Source organism: Monodon monoceros, unplaced genomic scaffold, assembly GCF_005190385.1.
Source record: "Monodon monoceros isolate NGI ecotype Baffin Bay Population unplaced genomic scaffold, NGI_Narwhal_1 Super_Scaffold_18, whole genome shotgun sequence".
In the NCBI taxonomy this organism is placed as follows: Eukaryota; Metazoa; Chordata; class Mammalia; order Artiodactyla; family Monodontidae; genus Monodon; species Monodon monoceros.
The window spans coordinates 128,615,263-128,621,525 of NW_021703774.1; the positions used below are offsets into that span (position 1 = coordinate 128,615,263).

At 42.0% G+C, this 6,263-nt stretch overlaps 1 protein-coding gene across 4 annotated transcripts in view; it reads right to left on the minus strand.

Annotated features, from left to right (window-relative positions):
- Positions 1-5,949, minus strand: part of PATJ (PATJ crumbs cell polarity complex component) — a 353,415-nt gene extending 347,466 nt beyond the window's left edge. For 2 of the 4 annotated variants that reach the window (XM_029230615.1, XM_029230612.1), the window contains exon 1: positions 5,861-5,949. The gene's annotated coding sequence lies outside the window, so the exon portion shown is untranslated. The remainder of the gene's footprint in view (positions 1-5,860) is intronic. The other 2 variants (XM_029230614.1, XM_029230616.1) reach the window with 1 other exon arrangement.
- Positions 5,950-6,263: the final 314 nt, after the last annotated feature.

The window sequence follows — 6,263 nt, forward strand, 5'->3', positions numbered from 1 at the left end:
TAGATAGGCTACCTACAATCAGTCAGAGCCTAGATATTAAAATGCCAGTGTGCCACTGTCCTCATAGTTGCACAGCCTCCAGAGAACCAGTAGTTTTTTATGTTTAACAGCTTCCACTCCATCATTGATCAAGAGAGTTTGTGCCATGAATTTTTCATGTCTGGTTCACTGTGGTATTTGATTGAAGGAAATTATTATAATATTGCGGCTTTTAAAAAATACCCATGCCCTCAGCCATCACCAATTAATGCAATATTTGAGAAAAGCTGATGCAGAGTTAGAAATTTAATTTAATTCAAATTTCTAGGTGGAGGAAACTTATTGAAAAGATTTATTAACCTCCTCAGTTCAAGAATGTAGGCCAATTAAGGACCCTGAGAAACACACTCTTCAGACTCCCAGTAGCACACAAAAATGTAACTCCCTAAGACATCTTATGTTTCTTTCTTGAACTGAACAAGATACCTTATACCTTGAAAATTTGGTTTAACAAGACATCTTATACTTCTATCTTAAAAAATTGAGAGAAAAGATTACTGGCAATCTGTTTGGGGAAGTACAGGTAGTCAGCCTGTAACTGCAGGTGTGAATTGGGCAGATCACAATTAGACTACATGTAACTCCTCAAGGGCAATTCCCCAGAGCTCAAGGGAACTAGGGACTCTGAACAATCTAAGTGCTATTAACTGTAGATGAAGTCATGATTTCAGAAGTTATTCAAAAACTGAAGTCCATGACCAACTTTAAATTTCTTTTGCTTCCTTTGGAGTGCAAAGCTCAGATTGTGTTTACTTACTATGGCTTTGTCCTCAAAGCTCAGCATTTATGAGGTACTGATTAAATGGAACACAAACTCACCTTGCCAGAGAGTAAATGGTGGCTCTTCACTCAAACTCCACATAAACACATCTGCTGACATCCTAATGTATAGTCAAGACAGGTGTCCTGGCCTTGTGTCCCTATCAAATGGCAAGGCCTTTTCTAAACCCCTTAGATGTAAAGAATACTATATTTTTGGCTGCTGCCAAAACACTGTACTCCTGGAATTTTGGAAAAAGATATACATAAGTTCCAAAGCCATCCTGATATTTTGGGGCCATGTGCCTAAGCCATAGGCAACTTTTAAGTCCACTTAATGTTGGACATTTAGGACATCAAAGCTGAAAGACACCATGTTAAACTCAGAATCAGAACTGAAAATTGAGTCACTTCATCAGAATAATCCAATTAGCTAAATACTAATTTTTCTCATTGAACTATTCAAAGTTAACCAATGCATATCAGTTTCTGCCTGTAACTTGGCCACGGTGTATGAACAAAGTTAAACTGTTTTATGATATGCTCTTGTTTTCCTGTTGGTGGCAGTTTTCTCCAATGATCAGCAAAAAATACAAATCTGGGCAATTTTCACACTTAGGGATCTCTGATGTGTAGCCAGTCACTCACTGAAAGAACCAGGCATTCATACTCCTCACTAATGATCAGTTTCCACCTCAGATATTCTGTTCAATTCTCCCCACATTGCAGACTGTGTGCCCTTAGCTTCTCTCCAGAAATAGAGTCATGCCACTTTTGGCATGCTTGTGATATTCAAAACAATCCTAACAAATTGCAAAATAGGCCAAACTCTGCTTTGGACACCCTTCCCACTAATGTTCACCATTCTTCCTTCTCTTGGTCTTTTCCCAGAATCCATTTTATCTGTCACTAATTCAAGTAGCTAGTTTTTTGGTGTCTACTGTGAGCATTGCAGGATCATTCTGTATAATATCTCATTTATCTTCTTAACAAATGTCTAATCTCCATTTCACAAATACATTAAACTTCTTACAATTTCAAAAAAAACAAAAGCACTTTGAAAATGGTAATGACAGGAAGACAGTGCAACTGAGTGAAATTAATTTCACCTTGGGGGGAGGGACGGCAAACGGTTAAAGACATTTTTAGCAGGTAACTACTTTAAAAATGAGAGTCAGATATTACAAATTTTCAATACAGAGGGAATGAATGTTTGTAAACCTGACTGTCAACATCTACTTAACTCATCTTCCTCTTCTACCACACTGCCCTGGAGCTTCAAGTTTCAGAAAATAATACGGAGAGGGACTGCCTTTCTCAAGGCAGAAGCCTTACCCAGCCCCAATTAACAAAGTCACGCCCATCAATTAAAGGCTAAAGCTAAATGAAAACAGGACAGTCCCAGAAAGGCTGCAGACCTGGGCTTCAAAGCTATCTACCAACCAGACACGGTGGGCACAGCATCAAAGCAAAGAACAAGACCAGTTTGGTTTTGTTCTTTTAAGAGTAAGATCAACATTAGAGAATGCTCATTTCACAGAGATTTTACTAACTTCAATCACAAGGCAGCTTCACAAATGCATGCAATCAATACAGACAGAATTCAAATCTGAAATTCTTAAAACACACTATCTTTGTTTACAATATTATTGTTTGGCAGGTTTTTAAACTATATAAATGGTAATTATACTGTATATTTATCCTTCAGCAATTTTTTTTAACTCAACTTTACATTTTTAAGATTTAGTCATGATGACATACACAGCTAATCTCCTGTTGATGAGCATTTCCTATTGGTCACTAACACAAAAACAGGATTAGAACTAAATATCTACTTTGATAACCAACATTTTTCCAGTTGGTTCAATAACCAATTCTCGAAATATGGAAGAATCTATAGCTTACAAGCTGTGAAATCTACTCCTGGGACCAGCTCTGTGTTGTTGCGGTCAATTGTTTAAATCTCCCTATATTTTAGTTACCTCATTTATAAAATAGTTAATAAAAAATATTAAATATTTACAGTTGAAAGGACTAAATAAGATATAAAGCAGCCTGGCACACAGTGAACATTCAATAAATGGTAGCTACTATTATCATTAATAACTCTTTTCAATCAAAATTATTTAAGACATTTGGGGTCTTCAAAAGAGCTAATAATTATTTTAGCAGAGATTTTCCCTTTGTAATCAACAGTGGTTGCTTCTCAAAAGACTGAACAACAAAAAATTTCACCAGTGCAATGAATACAAGGGAGGTGGGAGTGGGGAGGCATAAAGCTGAGAGTTTTAAAACAATTGGTTTATAAATAGAAATGTAAGGGCTTCAGTAAACCAAACCCTCTTAAGGATAAATATACACTGAATCCTAACCCAGTGCTATTCAATAGAAATAAAATGTGAGCCACATATGTAATTTAAAATGTTTCTAGTAGCCACATGAAAAGTAAAAAGAAACAAGTAAAATTAATTTAAATAATATATTTTAATTATCCTTATATAAACTATCATTTCAGTATGTAAGTAATATAAAAAATAACAAGGTATTTAGGTTTTTAAACTAAATCTTCAAAATTTGATGTGTATTTACATTTACAGCACATCTCAATCCCAACTAGCCCTATTTCAAATGCCTAGTCACAGGGGCAACTGGCTAACCATGTTGACAGTGCAGTTTTAACCTAGGCCTTTTCAGAAAGAGCCCTGTACAGTGTTTTTAGCAAAGACTTCTATTTATCAGCTAATGCAGCCTCTATGCCTTTTATCAAAGTAACTATCAGTATGAGACCATTCCCAAATCTGAGTTCTTCCCAATAAAAACAGCAAAGCTCCTTAGTTTTATCAGAATTAAACATCTCAGTGAACGAGCAAAAAGTACGCAAAGAGTGGCTTACAGTTTACAAGACTCATCCTTGAACATTATTTCGTTTTGACTTCCCCAAACTCAGTGAGGTAGATCATTTACAAATGGGAAAACAGAAGCAGAGTCAAGTGACTTGCCAAGAGTTACACAGTAGGTGGACCTAATCCCATGTCTCCAAACTCCACAGGCTACACAGTTGTACAAATACAAAAAATAAGCAGGCTTTCCATCTTCTCTCTCCATTTGCACCAGAACCTAGAATGAATACTTTGATAAAAGGCATCCAAGTCTACTAAAAAACATCAGAGTATGGGGAAAAAAACAGAGCAATGGTCAAGCGATCCCAAAAATTAAGGTGGAATAGTCCTGTTTCTCAAAATTTTACTCTACTACCAAGGTGAGCAAAATCTTAAGTAAACAAATTAAACCCCACTTTAGTTTCCCCAAACTAATGTATTTTTGTTAAAGTTTAACAAAGCAAGGAAATTCAGACTGCTTGGTTGTTTAGTTTAAGGATAATTATTAAGTGCTTTTAAATAAAAATGCAATTACAAGGATTACTGAATGCTGAGCCTCTGTCTCAATCACAAGGTTCTAAAAGTGAACTCATCATGGGAAAATATACAGGTTTTTCTTTTTAAGAATACTAACTGAAAGGCAAGATACCACAATTTTATTAGTGATTATTTTCAGTGGTAGGTGAGTCTGGGTGCGCTTTTAGTTCCTTTTCTGGAAATTCTCTCCAATTTTTCTACAATGAATATGTTAGTTTTATAGTTATAAAAAAAATGAATACATGACTTGAACTTATTAAAGCATCTTTAAACACAAATGAGGGATTAATACAATTTACCTTCAACCTTAAACACAACTATTATTGATATACCAAGCTCACCTTATGTGACCGTTAATAGGACCTCAATTAGCAAAGGGCAAATGTCTTAACTCAGTTTACAAATAATATCTGTAAAGTACCTTCCAGCTCCGTTATTTATTAACTTTCTAATGCTTTTAAATTTTGAACTCTCCTTATAAAGGTTGTTAGGGGCCTAGAAACGTCAAGCTCATTTTAGCTAAAAGCCCCGACCTCACCTTTTTCTGATGCTGCAAAATGAACCAATTTGAGTTTTTACCTCCATTCCTCCCTAGCTTTACTTTTAAAAAGTTATGCGCAAATGAACTTGCAACCAATAAGAGCTTAGACGGCCTAGTAGTATTACCATACTCGGCGTAACAGATTTTTCTTCTAAGTCTCCAGAAGGCTTCTTCGTTCTTTTAAGAAACACTTGTTTATTGCACACCTACCCATGGCCAGACTCTCAATGCAGTTGAGAAGCAGCCTAGGGAAATAAGGTCCTTAAAGGCCACCCTCTCAATCGCGCAAACCAGTAAACAACTAATTCGAATCCAAAGGGATAAGAGCCATCTGGAGATAATGTCAAACTGCCAAGAGAACACTCCAGGGGGAGATTAATTCGACCTGCTAGGGTGTCCCAGGAGGGCTGAGGCGCTTTGGAGAGGGTGGGGGGAAAGGATCTGAAAATGCTTTCCTGAGCTTGACATAAAGCAGGAATCCAGCCATTTCCCCAAAGCCTGGAGCCAGAGCACTCTCTGCCTGGTCGTCCCCATCTATAAAGTGAGGCTAGCAGAGCCCAGGCCTGATCGGCGGCCTGGGAACTCGTCTACGTGACCACCAGGCTCTCAGGTGGGGTTGGGGCCAAGTGGCCCCTCAGCTGGGATCTGAGTACCCCCTCCTCCGGGACCCCGAACAGGCCACCACCTGGTCACTCCTTTCACCGTCATCAGTTGGGGAAAGACTCCGCCCAGCTCTGGGGGCGAAGCACAGGCACCCACTTGGGTGCAAAGTTTGATCCCGGCCACTCCTGGTACAGACCCGGGCCGAGATTTGAGTGCCGCCAGGGCCTGCCGAAGAGGGGCGGCTCCGTGGCCCGCGGCCTCCGGCAAGCCCTGCACCGAGGGGCGGGGACCACGGTGGGGTCACCGGGCCCGAAGCAGACGAACGGCACCCCGCACCCTCCGCGGGCCCGGCCGAGCGCCCGGCGGCGTCCTGGGTCTCCCGTGCCCACTCCTCCCGGAGGGCGGGCGGAGAGCGCGCCGGGGCAGCGGCGGAGGCTCTGGACGCGGGGCGAGGGGCCCCCGCCGCGCAGCGCACGCCCGCACTCCCGGCCCCCTGCTTTACCTGGTCCGGCGGCGGCGCCGGTGGGAGCCCGGAGCGGGCGGGCGGACTCGGCGTCAGCCCTCCCTCACCTGGGCGGAAGTGAGAGGCCCAGGAGGACCGCGCCTCACCTGGCAGGCCCTCCCCTCCCTCCTACCCTCTCCGCCGGGGCGGGGCGCCGAGGTGGCACGGGAGGGGCGGGCGGGGGAGCCTGGGGCCGCGGGAGGCCGACTCTGGGGGGGGCGGGGGGGGACGCGGGGGCTGTGGGCTTCTCCACTTTCTGCAGGTAAAGTTCTACTGGGCGAGGGAGGGTTAAAGAGGCAGAAAAAGGTGGGATCTGACGGCCAATTAGGCAGACGAAAAGCCAAGTGGTGGGGAGATCCGGCTGGACAGGTGTAGGATGGCTGGGCTGAGAGGAGACCTGAAA